Below are 19,121 nucleotides of genomic sequence, written 5' to 3' on the forward strand. Positions count from 1 at the left end.
GACGTACCAATTTGGAAAACACCGAAATGAAATAACGATAGTGAAAGCACTGGGAAGAGAACTACCTACGTAAATCCTTCAATGGCTGGAAAACCGGTATTATTTAATTGATAGCCAATGTCCCTCTTGAAATTGTTAGGAATTCTACGTATTTCCACAGCTACCCGTATAATCTTGAACTTGTAGTCCCTAGTGTGGGTAAAAGCTCGAACATCTTGGAACACGACATCATCATCCGAGGTTAGAGCGTGCTCAGCTACTGCTGATTTGTCTGACTGGTTGAGAAGGATATTTATTTTGTGTTCCTTGATGCGAGTTCCAATGTTCCGGCATGTTTGGCCAATGTATACCTTGCCACTAGTTCAGGAAATTTTGTACGCCCCAGGGTGAAATAGCGGAGACAATTTGTCCTTACTTTTGAGTAAACTGTGAGCAATTTTGGTGACGGTGTCAAACACGGATTTTATATTGTGTTTTCGGAGGACGTTAGCATTTCGGTCTGTGGTCTTTTGGATGTAAGGCAGGTAGCCAGTTCCCAAAAGCCTATATCATGACTACAAGTGTCGCATTCTATGAATAAGTATACTTATGTAAATGAAGTGAAATTTAAATTTAAATAAAGTAAATGTTAAATTATAAGAGTTTAATCAAACATGGCAACATTATACAATTATTTTTTTTTGTTCACTGAATTCTGAATTATGTTCCGTGGCTGGGGGGTCCTCGGTCGTGAATGCGATATTTTCAGGAGGCATCATACACAAAAAGTTTGGGAAGCCCTGGTATGGACAATAAATTGGAGATGCAGAATTTTCTAGGGCAGAGGCATGCAATATACGTAAATACGGGTTTGTATGAACAGCTCGTGACACGCATCTGATTCCTCAGCTGTTTCTTCGGACAAGAACCTGACTGTGATTCTCTGATGTGTCTTCCATCCTAACATAATCAGTTAATCTACTGCACCATGCCGGAGGGCAGGCACGAGTTTCGGGGATGGAATACTTTTAGCCTCTTTGTCTTGGAAAACAATCTTCTGGTGATGTATAACTAGTTTTACGGCATAAAATTAAGAAAACAGTTTACAGGAAGATTCTGTAAATCTCCCTCTGGTACTAGGATATAAAATATGCTAGCTGTTTCTCCCGATATGTTGAACCTGAGTGAAGAGCTTCATATTTTATGAATAACATACACAGAGTACAAACACGACTAAAAAAACTGATATGCTACCGAGGACTACTTCGATGATATTTAGCCAAAGACTCAATACCATCTGCTGCACGACTTATCTATGGAGAGGAAATTGACGGCTTCAGAGAAGCAGGTCGCGCGGCTCGACGATGTCAAAGAACGAACATCAGCAATGCACGAGTATTTATTCGCTGTGGATATAAATAAAGAAGCCTTTAAAACCAATTTTCTTAATAAAAAATACCAGCGCAATAATACTGAAATGAAATGAAATACAATGGCGTATGGCTTTTATTGCCAGGAGTGTCCGAGGATATGTTCGGCTAGCCAGGTGCAGGTCTTTCGATTTGACGCCCGTAGCCAAGGCCGCACTAGTATATCTAGTTGGCCTTGCCGTAGCCGACCTGTGCGTCGTGATTTAGATGAACTGATGATGAAGACGACACATACACTCAGCCCAGGTGTCAGCGGAATTAACCAATTATGGTTAAAATTTCCGACCCTGCCGGGAAACGAACCAGGGACCCCTGTGACCAAAGGCCAGCCCTCTAACCATTTAGCTATGGAACCTGAAATAATAATAATAATAATAATAATAATAATAATAATAATAATAATAATAATAATAATAATAATAATAATAATTCCACCGCTTATCCCACACCTGTGGGGTCACGGGTGTGAACTGTGTCTTACATGTAGATTTGGCCCTGTTTTACTGCCGGATGCTCTTCCTGACGCCAACCGTATATGGAGGGTTGTCATCACTATTGCGTGTTTTTGTGGTGGTTGGTGGTGTAGTATGTTGTCTGGCTATGAAGAGGACAGTGTTGGGACAAACACAAACATCCAGTCCCCGAGCCAGAAGAATTAATCAGACATTAATCAGACACGATTTAAATCCCCGACCCGGCCGGGAATCGAACTCGGGACCCCCTGAACCGTCGGCATCAACGCTGACGATGCAGCTAAGGAGTCAGACAATGATAATAATAATAATAATAATAATAATAATAATAATAATAATAATAATAATAATACAGTTTCTTCTTCTTGCAGTCTGTGTGCAATTAGCCCAGTTTTAAGTCCGGATGCCTTTCCTGACGTTATCATTATGTGGAGAGATGCAGTTATTATTGCGGCTTTCTGTAGTTGTTCGTAATACGTGTAATATGTGGAAAGATGCATACAAGACGAACACAAATACTCAGTCCGCTAGCTGCGGAATTAATCAAACGAAGTTAAAATGCCCAGTCTGGCCGAGAATCAAACTCGCGGTCCTCTGAACCGAGGTCATTACGCTGACCATTTAACCAAGGAGCCGGCGGGAGTAACATAACTTGTAGGGTTTCAAATAGGCCGAGCCCCTAACGTTCATGCATATCTCATAGCAGAATAGTCGTACTTCTTACTTAATTCAGTAAGTTGGTGTTATAATCTATGAGTGCCCATCTTGACCTTCTATAAGAGTCTTTCTCGGTTACTTTTCCTACAGTCTATCATATAGTGGACTAACTGATCTAGTGTTATAGCCTGATGCCTTTCCCGATGCCAAACCTGTAACTCTATGTCAGGGCCTCTCAGAGTGCGTGCATCGGTGCATTGCACGGTGCAAGGTGCATAAAGACGACTTGCAACTTGGCTAGCTTGACCATAGTGCAAGCAAACCACTCGTCGATTTTGAGCAATGGCGTTGTCTCTCTCTTTCCCTTCGCCTGTCTCGCTCACTCCTCCTGTCTCCCCCCTTCCTCACATGCTCTGCAGCGCTCCGCCACCCGAGCAGAATTGAGCCTAGTTAGCCAAGATCAGCCGAGTCGCCCCGAGACAAAACTCTGGTCCAAACAGAGCCGAGTTGGACCGATGCACTGCGCGCAGAACCTCTGCGCCTCGGTCTGCACGCGTGAGATTTTGGGCGTTTGAGAGGCCCTGCTCTATATAGAGGGATGTATTAATCATTGCATATCCCTATGGTGGTCGGTGGATTTGTGTATCTTAGATAAATGGAGAGATATATATGAAGACAAACACGAACGTCCGAGACTGAAGAATTAACCAGTAGCATCTAAAATCCCCGGACCATTTGAGAATCGAACACAGGACAGTTTGAACCGAAAGCTGACCACCCAGTCGAGCAGCTAGGTAATAATAATAATAATAATAATAATAATAATAATAATAATAATAATAATAATAATAATAATAATAATAATAAGTAACGGCTGAAACCGTGCCGGATACTACGACTAATGTAGGTGGAGAATGGTATTGGTCACGCAGCCATGTATGCATTTCATTTGATGGCACCTGTCCAATCAGGTCCAGGTTTGCCATTAGTATGCGCGACGGAGTTTATTGAATGATGTAAATTTCTCCCTCTTTTTGTATTTTGTCTTTTTTCCATGTTAAAGTCAATTGTCATGTATTACGGCCGCCACAAGCTGACCTGGATATAAGTTCTGAGTTGTATTCGAATGACAAATCTCTGCGGGATCATTTGTCAGGGCGAACGTTTCTACAATTGTAGGGTAATTATCCTGGGATCCTCTCACTTTAAGTACAGGTGTGAGACTTGGGAGACGTGATGTGGTTAGGACGGCCAGACTTCTTTGAAAGGGCATGATTACATCCTAAATGCTTTGTCATTACAACGACACGAACAATAGCATGAGGCACACCCGGTTCCTTTCTTCTTTTATGATTCAGAAACCGCGGTAGGCAAGTTCGTACATTCCCGCAGTGACATGTGATGACAGATCCTGCTGTGATCACGTGACAGGTTACAAGAAAATTCGCTTCCAGGTGATTACGCATGCAGGTAATATTCACATATTTCCGAGAATTAAACTTTGTAGCACCGTTAAGTTGGAATAACTAATTGTAAATTGAAGGAGAATGTGTTAAAATCCCCGCAATTGGAACAAAAGAACAAGTTATTTTCTTCTTCTTCCTCTTCTTTTTCTCCTCCATGAGGACCATCTTAAAATAACCCAGTCTTCGTGTTTACTTTCTTGCTTTCGAATAGAGTAGTTCTTCGTCCTATCACTTTGTTGTTTCCTCCTCTCATTTGTCCGGATGTATTTCCTTTGCTCTAGCCCGGCTCCATGGCTAAATGGTCAGCGTGCTGGCCTTTGGTCACAGGAGTCCCGGGTTCGATTCCCTGCAGGATCGGGAATTTTAACCATATTTGGTTAACTCCACTGGCGCGGGGGCTGGGTGTATGTGTCATCTTCATCATAATTTCAACCTCATCACTACGCGCGGATCGCTTATGGACGTCAAATTGAAAGACCTGCATCTGGTGAGCCGAACATGTCCTCGGACACTCCCGGCACCGAAAGCCATACGCAGTTCCATTCCTTTGCTCTTATCCTTCTGGAAACCCGTATCTTGATTTCTGTCATATCTTTCCATTGATCCACTGATTGGCATTCTTGCTCTTGTAAGCATCGTCGAAAATCCATTTATAAGTCTGCTCTTGACTATCACCATTATGTGACCAAGGAATCTAATTATCTTTTCAGATCATTTCTGACATGCTTTTGTTTTCTTTGTCTTTGAATATATTATTACTTCTCCCATCTTTAAACTCTCCTTTGTCTCTCTCAATAAAATAGACCATTCGTCTGTTCCTTATGAATATATCTTCTTTGTTTTACAATTTGCTTTACGTCAACCCGAAACAGATAAATCTTATGTCGACGATGAGATAGGAAAGGGCTAGGAGTCTGTAGGAAGTGGGAAACCACGGAAAAACATTTTCAGGACTGCTGACCGTGGGGCTCGAACCCAATCTCCTCCTTATGAACATGGCCATTTGGTCACACTTTAGAGATCACCGGTTTAATTTCTGTGCATATGTACGTATGTCTCAGACGGTGAGAAGCGCTCACCTTCTGAGCCTAAGTTGGTGGGTTCGATCCCAGCTCTGCCCGGTGATATTTGCAGATGTTCAAATATGCAAGCCTCTTCCCAAAGATAAACGCAAATGAATTTCTTGGGGACAAAATTACGGCACATTGAATTCTCCGAAAACCATTAGCCTAAGTACAGTAGTCGCACCGACACAGATAGGTCTTATGGCGGAGATGGGACAGGAAAATCTAGGAAATGAAATGAAATGGCATATGGCTTTTAGTGCCGGGAGTGTCCGAAGACAAGTTCGGCTCGCCAAATGCAGGTCTTTTGATTTGACTCCCGTAGGCGACTTGCGCGTCGTCACGAGGATGAAATTATGATGGAGACGACACATACACCCAGCCCCCGTGCCAGAAAAATTAACCAATGATGGTTAAAATTCCCGACCCTGCCGGGAATCGAACCCGGGACCCCTGTGACCAAAGGCCAGAACGCTAACCATTTATCCATGTCACCGGACAGGAAAACCGAGGAATGGGAAGGAAGCGGCCGTGGCCTTAATTAAGATACAACCCCAGTATTTCCCTGGTGTGAAAATGCGAAACCGCGGAAGACCATGATCAGGGCTGCCGATGGTGGGGTTCGAACCCACTGTCTCCCGGAGTGAGCTCACAGTACAGTAGTCAGTAGGGCGTAAAACAAATAACAGTTTTCTTAACGTTCGAATTAGTAAGTACATAAATTCGTGTCCTTGTCTCGAGGTGGTGCAGCACATTTCAAGTACACCCCCAATGGAAGTGAGCTGCTTGAAACATTTTAACCACTTACCAGCCCTCCTGGCATTCTTAAATTTCTGGCAGTACGCGGAATTTTGCCCGGACTCGAGGACGTCGGCTAATAGTGTTAATCGTTGCGCTACGGTGGCAGACAATATTTGAACTGAGCCTCTATGGACTCCGTGTTAACAACCAGTCTCATGTTTGAGTGTCCTGTAGATCTTGCTGGTTTGCCGGCTTCGATGTCCTGCCAGTATCTCTTGAGCCCTTACAATCACCGGTTTCTTTCGCTCATCTGGTAAAGGCCCCTTCCGTCCTGTCGGTTTCGACACCACCATAAAGCCATGACGACTTTTCACAACCCTCAAATAATATATATTATTATTATCATTATTATTATTATTATTATTATTATTTACTTTCCTTCTTTCTTTCCTTATTAATCCATTCACGCTCCAGGGTTGATATTTCCCTCGGACTCACTGAGGGATCCCACTTCTACCGCCTCAAGGGCAGAGTCTTGGAGCGTGAGACCTTGGGACGTAGATACAACTGGGAAGGAGGACAAGTACCTCGGCAAGGTGGTCTCACCTGCTATGCTGAAGAGGATCTTTGTAGGGAGATGGGAAGATTGGGAGGGATAGACAAAGAAAAGGAAAGGAAGCGGTATTGGCCTTATTTACCACACCGGTATTTGCCTGGAGGAGAAATGGGAAACCATAGAAAACCACTTTGAGATTGGATGAGGTGGTATTTGGACCCCCTCTATTCAGTTGACCTCTCGAGGCTGAGTCGACCCTGTTCCATCCTTCGTACCACTTTTCAAATTTCGTGGTAGAGCCGAGAATCGAACCCTTGTCTCTGGGGGTGCCAGCTAATCATACTAACCACTACACCACAAAGGCGTACTTGAAGCTAGTTACCAAGTCAATTTAAAAGTAGCTTTTGATGTCTCACTTACATTCCGAACGTCAACACTATCTTTGTACATTCACACCATTTTCTTCAAGAGCATTTTTACAATAGGTAGCAAACGGTAAAAATGTATCACTTACAGAGCGAACTTCAGATATTAAAGTATCATTAAATGATGCAGACGTCGAATAATGCATGACTTGATGTTGTTAAATAATACAACCCAATATGCTCCTCGCCACGTTATACCAGATCTCTTTGAAATGGAATCTCTTGTCGGAACGCACTGAAGAAGTTTATCACAAGGACAATCTCTCAGGAAATTGCTGAAGCATATTGGTTAAAGACGACGTGAACACCATTCTAAAAAGCATCTCTTGAATTTCACGAGTTTATCAGTATCATCACTTTGTTGGTTGGAACAACATGTAAAAGAACTCGGGTTCATTTTTTATCCGGAAACTTCTTGTCGTCAAGTTTTTAAAACCTACCCTTGGTGGATATTACGTTGACTTAAAACAACACATCTGTATCTTTAAGTTCTTTGTGCTGGCATCAGAAGCCGCCTCCCGCCTGCTCTATGAAATGTGGATCATTTGAGCTTGGCAGGTTGGCAGGCATGCAAGCGGCCCCACAGATGACAAGTGACGATACAACCTCTAGAGAACTTGTCTACGTGCATGGCCTAGTAAACTGCGACAGGTAGCGCGACTGTCAAAAGAAGAAAAGAGAAGAGTGGGCATAAATAAATTAAAAAAGTTAAAAGATGCCCTGAAGTGAGTAAGTCTTTTATAAATAATAGATGAACGAGTGAGAGTCTATATATAATAAAGTTTTGACATTATGTAATGATGTTATCCATCTCAAATCAAAACCTTTAGAGAAGAAGTAATATGATGTACTTTTTTCTCACACAGCAACCTAACATCCAATACAGTTGACATGATATACGACGTTCATTAACGAATCATTGGCTGTAATGAATTAAGACAGCTATATTAACGTCTCAATTAATATCATTTGTTATAAGTTATACTACAAAGGAAATGTCGGGTTTTACTCCCATAAATTAAACTGTAGTCAACATTACTTTTACCCTAAATTTCTAAAACTGTCCTTTCGTCCTTAGTACAATATCATTGACGTTATTCATGCAATGGCATTTTATTTTATATTATGTATTCCGTTTACCTTCCAGGTTTGGTTTTTATCTCGGACAGTGTCCTGGAGCGTGAGGCATTTGGTCAGTGATACAACTGGGGAGGGGGACTAGTACCTCACCCAGGTGGCCTTACCTGCTATACTGAACAGGGGCCTTGTGGGAGATTGGATATCGCTGGAATGTATATTCAAGAAAGAAGGAAAGACGCGACCGTGGCCTTAAGTTAGGTACAATCCCGGCATTTTCCTGGAGAAGAACGGGCAAACCACTGAAAACCACTTCGAGGATGGCTGAGGTTGGAATAGAACCCCCTCTACTTAGTTTACCTCCCGAAGATGTGAAGACATCGTTACAGCCCTCGTACCACTTTTCAAATTTCGTGGCACAGCCTGGAATAGAACCCGGGCCTCCGAGGGTGGCTGCCAATCACACTAACCACTACATCACAGAGGCTGACAATAATTTGCTAGATTAAATGCGAAAAGAACAAACCGAATAATTATGAAACATTAACTTTTCTCTTAATTTCGTAATTTGCGTTTCCCATTTCACAGTTAACTTACCGTATCTTGGATGTCTAAATACTGTCTGAGGTTCCACAACCAGCAAACCTTATCCGCTTTCGCCCACGTCGCTTCCCTTCTATGATCAGCTGTATTTATTATTTCTATGGATATGAGCGAAATAGACAGCAACCCCGTAGTTTTCAACGGTAAGTCTTCCCACGATTTCACAACACGACGAGGTCTACCCATGACATCTTGAACATTCTGCGTACATCCGTATTTCAAAGGTCTGAATAGGATTATTGACGAAGACCTTAGCGTACACCTTTCGACATTGTTAAACTGCACAGGTAACACTTTACAGTACGCAATACGCCAACGATTTTCGAATAACAGCTCGCTGTGGTACACAAAATGTTATAATTTGAGAAAGGCATTACTTGTAATGCTGATTCTATTTTTGATTTCTACATCCGGATCCCATTCTTGTGAAAGGCAGCATCCTAAGTGCCTGAAGTGTGCATGATTACTTGGTTCGTGAACTGGAATAGATTCAAAGGAAAGCAGCATGATTTCTGTGTTTCGAGGACTAGTGGGTAAGGAGACGTGTTGTTTGAATAAGTGGTACGTTCCGAGCTGTCAGTGGGAGAGTAATATTAAAATGTGTAGGATTCTGTCGCTGACGTGGCAGTGAACTTTCTAGCGTGATATTAGCAGGTTTCTCAAAATGTGCACCGTGTACCTCCTTTTCCTCTCAGCATCAGTGATGACATCTCTTTGTATTCACTATGAGAGGTTTTTTTTTTGATCATGCCATTTGGACGGATAATTATTTAACTTGCAAGTAGTAGAAGGGCCGACAGTGCTCTTACTTCATGTGTCCTGCTCCTTGGCTAAAAGTTTAGCATGCTGTCAAGAGATCTCGAGATCGATTCCTGGAAGGGTCGAGATTTTAACCTTCATCGATTAACTGGTCTGGCTAGGGGGCTGGAACTTTGTGCCGTTTTTAACATTAGAATTCGTCATTGTTAGGGCTCCATCCTCAGAGGAGCGCAGGTCACCCATTCAGCGTCAACTGTAAATAACTGCCCCAGGAATATCCAGAGGCCATACACCATTCTTATTATTATTATTATTTTGTTTCGGCCAGCTGTGGACCACGCTACTTCAACCGTTCTCTGTCTTGAGCTTTAACACTCGCCCAATAATCCCACATCCTTCTTCAGTGAACTTCCTTATGTTCTTTCCGTCTACGTCTTGCCTGTCTTCATTTTAGGTTTTACTCGAAAACTCTGTAGACCTTCAAGTTTCTTCTTTAAATGGGTGCGTTGCAAGATGTCATCGTGTAAGATTCCCGATTCTTGTAAACCTCGAAAACTATGGACTCGACACTATTTTCGATTATTTTTATATCTCACACCCCCTTCCCCCTGTCACAAAGCGGGCTGAACTTGAACTTTAAAAAATCCTTCTTGTCAGTACTCATCTCAGCGACCCCGAAAGCTTTGAATTCAGCAATATTTTTGATTAGTTTTTGTCTTACTCCCCCTCGCTCCCACCTCAAATGGGGCTGAACATGGACTTAAAAATCCAAGTGTCTATTCATCTCAGCGACCCCGAAAACTGTTGGTTCATACCCCCACGCGGTTTGTCTCCTTGTACGAAGTCATAGGTATACCAAGTTTCGTTGAAATCGCTCTAGTGGTTTAGGAGGAGATGTAATGCATTGAAATGAACTTATACATTTAAGACGAACACAAACACCCATCCCCGAGTAGGAGAAAAACCAGACGAAGTTAAAACCCTGACCCGGCCGGGAATTGAACTCGGGGCCCCTTGAACCAAAGGCCAACACACTAACCATTTAGCCACGGAACCGGACACAACGGCTTTCACTTGTGCATTAAGTGAGGCAATTTATTACTTTCCCCAGGTTCAGTTTTAGTGCCCAACTACCAAAGATCCACCTCTCACACGAAATACCTTGGTGTTATATTGACTCCTGAATGAATATCTCAGTAAACCACCTGTCAAGCTCAAAAACCGTAATAAAACATTGCACAAGCTTCCAGGAAAAGGCTGGGGAACAACCGCATCAACTCTCAGAACACCATCTCTTGTCGTAGTATACCCATTTACTGAATATTTTAACTCATTGTGGTTTAACACTGCCCACACAAAGAATATTAATATTTAACCGAAGGATACAATGAGGATTATGTCAGAAACCTTCAAGTCTACAACCCTGCAATGGTTACCAGCTTTATAAACATACTAACCCTTCGACTTTTAAGACGGACAGCAATTAAAAATCAATTGCTCAAATGCTGTAAAAATCTTATCCTTCTAGTGTATCAGAATCTTAGAATGAATCTGACAACCCCCTCCTGGTTACCAGGCGAGATGCTGATTGGAAAACAATGTAATATGAATAAACCATGGTGCAACAAATGGCATGCTTCTAGTCAGGACAACTTTGGTTGCTTCTTCGATCCAGTTAAGCATCCATTTGGTTTCAATCTACCTAGGGTAATATGGACATCATTAAAGAGAATAAAAGCGCAACACGGTAGATGCCAGTCCTCTAAAAAATAAACGCAAGGTATCCGAGTAACCTTCCTATGATAGTGGTAACGCGCCTCAGATATTTTTCACATCACCATGGCCTGCCTCACTTGGGAAATTTAATGGGACGATGTTGGATATCCATGAGGCCAGGACGAAGCAATGCAGTGTATAAAATAATAGACATTGATGTCCGGCTCCAAAGCTAAATGGTTAGCTTGCTAGCCTTTGGTCACTGGGGTCCCGGGTTCGATTCCCGGCAAGGTCGGGAATTTTAACCGTCATTAGTTAATTTCGCTGGCAGGGGGCTGATTGTATGTGTAGTCTTCATCACCTTTTCATCCTCATCATGACGCGCAGGTCGCCTCCTGGTTTCAAATCCAAAGACCTGAATCTGGCGAGCCGAACCTGTCCTCGGACACTCCCGGCACTAAAAGCCATGAGCCTTTTAATTTCATGGACAGTTTTGTAGTTTCCATTGGTCAGGCACCTAATATGTATTTTATGTACGTGATTTTTTCTTCACAGCTTAAGAAATAATAATAATAATAATAATAATAATAATAATAATAATAATAATAATAATAATAATAATAATAATAATAATAATAATATAACCATGCAAACATTTCAATTTTAAGGGTTAAAAACCCTCCACTTAATTCAAATTTGCATACGCTGTTCGACTGGGAAGGATGAATCTCTAGGCTAGAGAAGAGAAACGGAAAAATAGTGAGGTGCATCACAAATCATGTCAATTTGCTGCATCTCTATATTTTACTGTACCTCAAGGCTTCAACTTGGCAGTAAGAGCTCTCAAGTAACTGGTGACAGGTGCATTGATCTATTTACTGCTGTAAGACTAGGGAAGAAGTAGTTCTTTATTCGTGAACTTCACGGGAAAAATAAATCTTTCACAAGAATTCTCTGGTAGAATGTGAAGGCTGATACGTTCATGACAGGAGATCGACCACAGACAGGATTCTGCACTTTCTTTCCTCTCACTCAGCAGTCCCAGAGGAAGTGCGACCTAGAAATAGGACGGTAGAAAAGTGTCACATTCCTGTCATGACAACAGAATTAAGTACTGAAGCTGTTAAATAATCTCTGAGAGCTTCTTATTTCTTCATCACGACACTGTGGCAACAAGAGTCTGAGATGTTGTGAAAGAAGGTACTTTAAAGAATAAAACCTGTGTCGTACTTCACAGGTTATTATTTCGTGGCCAAAAATCATTTGGAGCTGGCGGTCGAGTGGTTATATTACACCGTTGTGCCAAGAAAGACACGTTTCGATCCCGGTCGAGATCGTTAGCTTTTTGAAGACTAAAAATTCCAGAGCATGTCATTTCCTTTGTGTCGGCATGAACAAATATTATTGTGAACAAATCACCTGTTCAATGAATGAAGTTCACCGGCATAGTTACGTGCCTGTTACTTGAAGATGAGTGCAACCGAATTGGCTCCCAGAATAAAATATGGCATCCAGATTGACTCTCAAATTCCTTTCCGAATTTGCTTCCAAGAAAAGCGATTCGAATCGGCTCCTGGGTTACATTCGAATTGGCTGTGAAGTACTGTATCGACCTTCACGAGATTTACATTTTTCTTCTCAGTTTAATAGACTTTGGGCTGGTTTCATCAAACTCCGTTAAGCATTTAACACCGGGTTAAACTGCTTTAACGGAATTTTTAACAGAATGGTTGTTTCATCAACCGTCATTAACGCTAACGCGCCGTTATACTCTCCGTTAATTCAACGTACCACTCTCATCCCGTTAACCGGCTTAATGTCGTGTTAAAATTAATATGGCTGGAAGAGATTTTGTGTTTCGTACTTAGTAGTTTTATTAATACGCCTACTTTCACAATGCTGAGAGACATGAAGTTTTTCAGATAAGTAAGGATATTCTGTACTTCACAGAAAAGCAGTTTTCGGAGTGATAGGCGAACAGGTTTTCGAAGTGTGTCGTGAGAAAAGTACTTGAAGCCGTAAAAGAGAGGTAAGAGTACCTGCAGGTAAAACATCACCTCTTTTTCCAATGCAGTAATTGCTGATTGCACTGAGATAATATATAACGGGTTCATTCGGATCATCATGGGAGATATTTATTTTTTATATATTTATTATATCCTTGTCCAGCCGCGAACGTAGGACTCTAGGCCCTCTATTACACTTAACCACATTTTGATTACAATCTAAAATAAAATTCAATGTTGTAAATCGTAGAAGAAGGATAGGTGTACAGTATATACTGACATTCCATTAACTTGTTAACATGTAACAAACATTATATTTTATATTTTGAAATGTAAAGTAAAAGGGAGGGAGATCATATTCACAGGGAGCCTACACCATGTATAACGTAGTAGGATTAATTTCTAATATGATTGTGCTACTGTAGTTATTAATGATCTATCCAGTTTACAAAATTAAGCTTAAATACCTCCCAATGGTAATACGGAAGAGATATCTCAGACAACAAGAAGAATGCTTTAAAACCAAAGCAACATTTCATATAACGACATTTCTAATGTCTCATGATAAACTCATTGCACTCCTTTTCTTTACCCTTTAGGGATTAACAATCCGTCTTTTTACATTCTATAACGCTCCTACATATTTTCGAAAGAAAATTGACAACCTTTTCCTCCAGTGAAATAAAATTACTGCCCCGAAGATTTTTCCCGTCACCTTCCCTTATAATTATATTTTTATTATATATGTAGTCTCATTTACAATCTCCTCCTATCACCCCGTACTACCAGAAAATTAAGAATGGCAGGAGGGCTCGTATGTGGTTGGAACGGTACATGCAGCTCACCTCCATTGGGGGTGTGCCTGGAAAAAGCTGCACCACCTCGGTATGAGGGCATGAGTTTACTTTACTTACCAAGTAAGTTCACTTTCAAATGGAACCTCTCATTCCGCGCAAAAAGCCTATAGGAGAAAGGTGACAAATTAATTACATTATGATCGGCACCATTCAGAATAGCGAAGTTATATTAATGCTACACACTGCTAACTTGATCGTTAACGTTAACGCCACGTTAGTTAACGAGTTTGTTATAGTGCTCGGTGAAGCGCGATTTAACGCCACGTTAAAATCTTGACAAAGCGTTAAGTAACGATCCGTTAGCGAATATGTGGTTGATAAAACTGGTCCTTACTGTAGCTGTCTACATTACGTAGTTTATTGCTACTTGATTTTTACGTCGCACCGACACAGACAGGTCTTATGGCGACGGTGGGCTAGGACAGGGCTAGGAATGGGCAGGAAGTGACCGCGGCCTTAATTAAGATACAGCCACAGCATCCGCCTGGTGTGCAGACGGGAAATCAAGAAAAACCATAGTGTGTTCGAATCCCACTGTCGGCAGCCCTGAAGATGATTTTCCGTAGTTTCCCATTTTCACACCAGGCAAATGCTGGGACTGTACCTTAATTAAGGCCACGGTCGCTTTCTTCCTACTCCTAGCCCTTTCCTAACCCATCGTCACCATAAGACCCATCTGTGTCGATGCGACGTAAAGCAACTTGCAAAAAAATAGCATTTTATGTTATTTATTAGACTATTTTATGTTTTGAGTCATTTTCTTACATGTTTGGGGATTTTGAAGCATTGACGCGTGTAGCATTGGATATTATTGCAAATTTAAACGAGTATGAATATGGAGATTTGAGAATCTTGAGATTTTCTTCTCAAGATGCGGAACAAATTTCTTTGCGAAACGTAAAGTGTTTCACCTTGTTTTCTAGACATGGCAAAAGCCCGAAAAATTATTATAAAACCTATAACATAAATATAGGCTGTACCAACTCGATTTGTAAACTGATAGTAAAATTTCTTTTAAAATTTGTCATCTTTTAAGTTTTCGAATCATTTTATTGGATTTTTGTTGTCATTTTATAGATCATATTTTAAACATTTTTAGGTCATCATAATCCTGACCCAGGTGATAACTTTGTCTGAGTGTGGGACTAGCTCCTGATCCAATTCTGCTTGATGCTGATGAAGGAGGACGTAGTGAGAAGATTTGGGATGGCGGCATGCCCATACACACCTGCAACATTGTCACGCCTCACTTGGACGATGTCATTTTAAACCTTTGAAACTTGCCGACTAAAAGAGGTCTGGAATGATGGGATGAAATTTGATACATCAGGAAGGAAAGCAGTCTTCAATATAAATATTATTTGACGCATAGTTAGTTTATCAAACGACTGACTTATTGGTTGAACAGTGAGAGCAGTGAACTTCGACTCAGAAAATCACCAGTTCGATTCCCGACCGAGCCAAAGATTTTAGCCGCGTTTGGCTAATTCCTCATGTTCGGAGACCGGGTATTTGTAATCACTTTAATACACTTATTCATTTACGTAGAACACATCACACTACAAACCAGGTAATAGTCAACACCTCCCTCTACGTTACTTCGGCGTCAGAAAGATTATTGTGAGGCAACACTGGGTTTAATCTACTTTCGAGATGACACCAATATTATATATTTCGTATAGGTTCACGATAACAGTCAGGAAATATAATTACTACAGCATATCGTCTCTGCTGTGCAAATATAATATAATATAATATAATATAATATAATATAATATAATATAATATAATATAATATAATATAATATAATATAATATAATATAATATAATATAATATAATATAATAGGCTGCAAGAGATAGGCCTAGAAATACACTAAGAAATCAAAATGGAAAATTAATCTATAATACAATTCCAACAATCTGCGGCAATATCATAAATACGGCGGTGATGATGAAGTTAACTATCTGGATGCGTCCTTCAATAAGACACTTGTATTCAATGAAAACCAAACTTTAGAACATCTAAGAAGTAATTTAGACAAGCATGTTGCCTCCCATTTGCGGCAACCACAACCAAAAAATTCACTGTTATAAATCAGTTCTTAGGCACCACTTTAATATATCCTTGAAATAATTTTTTAATAAAAGCAGACAATCTAATCAAGAGTGTGGTGAAGGAAATTCTTCATCTCTCGAGCTACACATCTAACAGTATGTTGTACACAAACAATAGATATAAAGGCTTGTCTATACTTCGTGCAACGTGGGAAGCATATATCCATCAATTAAACATCAACCGCAAGCTTGAAGTAGTGAATGATCATTACGTAAGTACTGTCAGAGATTATAACGCCATTAGTAATCATTGCTTCCCAGATTTGCAGGTAATGAATACTGGCGACAGATGCAAGAGTGTTAAGAAGATCCGAGAAACTCTACGACTAAAGCTGTTTTATGCTTGGAATAACTACCCGCACAAAGGGAGGGGAGTTACATTATTCGCCGAAGTACCTACCATCTGCCAACCCATGGGTGATGAAATGCAATCGGCTATCAATCTCAGAATACAGAAACAGGGAGAGTTACTTCGCATTAAGCGTCACAACACTGTGAGATCTTTATTAGCGATCAGCTTCAAAGAAAAAAGCATTGGAGTTCATGAAGAAGTCCACTGGGTAGCAGAAGATGGAAGTAACCGCCGTATTGATATAATTGCCATCAATCGAAGACAAAACAAAGCAGAAATCTTTGAGCCTACGATAAGGTTTGAGGGCTCCCTTTCCCAGCCATGTGACATAGATAAAGGAAAACAGGATATTATATGCGCCGACAATACCATACTTCCAGAGAGCCTACAGCGTCAGGAACATGCGAGTAAGAGAGCTGCTTCTGGGTGCTAGAGGGACCATCCCCAGAAATGATGTCGAATAGCGGCAATCATACAGACTGGGCAGAAATATTAAAGAAAAAAAATGTTAAAACGATTATAAAATTCTCAGTGGCAATAATGCGGAACCATTTGTATGGAAAACGTAGTATTCAATTTCTTCCTGACGGAGTAAAAAATGTTCATATTCATCCAAAAAAAAAAAAAAAAAAACCATGGCACTACAGCCCTTGGAGGGCCTTGGCCTACCAAGCGACCGCTGCTCAGCCCGAAGGCCTGCAGATTACGAGATGTCATGTGGTCAGCACGACTAATTCTCTCGGCCGTTTTTCTTGGCTTCCTAGACCGGGGCAAAGTCACCTCTGTATAGGCCATGAAGGCCCTTGGAGGAGTGGAAGGTAAAGGCTTCCACCATTGTTAACCTCGGCACGTGATGGGGTAGAGTGGTTAGCTCTTCGCCCGGCAGCCTTTACCCCCAGGAATTAACCTGGTACTCATTTTTGGTATAGGCTGAGTGAACCTCAGGGCCATATGCACCTCCAAAAGTGGAAATCTTAAAATTTTACGACTTTCTGACGGGGATTCGAACCCACGTCCTTCCGGGCGAACCGATCACGCCTTTACCCCCTCGGCCAGGCAGCCCCGTTCATATTCATCAGTAAGTGCATTTATAGTTCTTTTCGAAACCAACAATTCACTTTTTTTTGCAAATAACGTGTGGCCTATTCCGTGTCCTTTGGCAAACACGTATTGGTGTCAGAATAAATGAATGAATGCTGTATAATATAATAAAAGCCTATCCACATAGCCTAGTTCCTGATCGCCTGGAACTGAGGAGAGAGTAATCCTTTATTTCATTTCATATCATTTTATACATGCATGATTTTCTTCTTACATTTGCATTCACCTAGTACTACCTTAGAAATTACACTTACACCTAATTTCTATTTACACCCAATCTCTAAATAGTAGTTTTTTAAATTATTTATTTTTGTTCTTGACACTAACAGGAAAACATGTATCTTAACCTCATTATTAAGTAGTACAAGTATTTGTTTTGTTATGAGTCTGAATAAATTTCTCCTTAGCTTACAATAGACATTGTGAATTAACTGAATGACTGTACGAATGAATGAATGAAGGAATGCATGACTCCATGCCTGGATGAGCTGCATGTATGAATGAATAACAACTCCCCTTTCCCAGTCATGCCAATGGCCGTAGACGTGTTGAAACACCAGATCCCGTGAGATCTCCGAAGTTAAGCAACATTGGGCATAGTCAAGATTTGGATGGGTTGCCACGCGCTGTTGGTGGGGGGTAAGGGAATGGAGGAGCGGAAAGGAACTGGCCACCCTATCGCACGTAAACTCCGGCTCAGGACACTTTTGCAGAGGTTCGGACCTGCCTTCGGGCAGAATACACCCTTTCCTTACCTCCCAGTCAAGGATAGCCACCAACTGGGGGGAGAGCATTTATAATTTAATGAGTGTTTGGATGAACTGGATGCTCTCAGCCTACATCTACGGAGCCCCAGCAGATAAGGTGAGAACACTCCAATGTGTATGTGTGAATAAATGAGTAAGCTGAATTTAAATGTTCATCTCCTAGTCACGGATCACCACCAACTGGGAAGAGAGTCCTTACTAGTGGATGAATGACTGTGTGAGTGGATGAATAAATGGATGAACCAGTGAATGAATGCCCTCAGGTGAGATCATCCCAATGTGGATGAATAAATGGATGTATGAATGAACTGGCCGCCTTTGTGGTGTAGTGGTTAGCGTGATTAGCTGCCACCCCCGGAGGTCCGGGTTCGATTCTCGGCTCTGCCACGAAATTTGAAAAGTGGTACGAGGGCTGGAACGGGGTCCACTCAGCCTCGGGAGATCAACTGAGTAGAGGTGGGTTCGATTCCCACCTCAGCCATCCTCGAAGTGGTTTTCCGTGGTTTACCACTTCACCTCCAGGCGAATGCCGGGATGGTACCTAACTTAAGGCCACGGCCGCTTCCTTCCCTTATCCTTGCCTATCCCTTCCAATCTTCCCATCCCCCTACAAGGCCCCTGTTCACCATAGCAGGTGAGGCCGCCTGGGCGAAGTACTGGTCATACTCCCCAGTTGTATCCCCCGACCAAGAGTCTGAAGCTCCAGGACACTGCCCTTGAGGCGGTAGAGGTGGGATCCCTCGCCGAGTCCGAGGGAACAGCCGAACCTGGAGGGTAAACAGATGATGATGAATGAACTGAATTGGAAATAAAAAAGAAAGGACTCCCTCTTCCAGTCACGGATAACCACCAACTCTGGAGAGAGCACTTATGAATGAATGGGTGAATAAATGAATGAATGCTCTAGACTCACAGCTAGGTAATTCCAGCTGCTGGAAGAGAAAGCAGTGGGTAAATATATCATGTAAACATGCA

Source organism: Anabrus simplex, chromosome 8 (assembly GCF_040414725.1).
Source record: "Anabrus simplex isolate iqAnaSimp1 chromosome 8, ASM4041472v1, whole genome shotgun sequence".
NCBI lineage: Eukaryota > Metazoa > Arthropoda > Insecta > Orthoptera > Tettigoniidae > Anabrus > Anabrus simplex.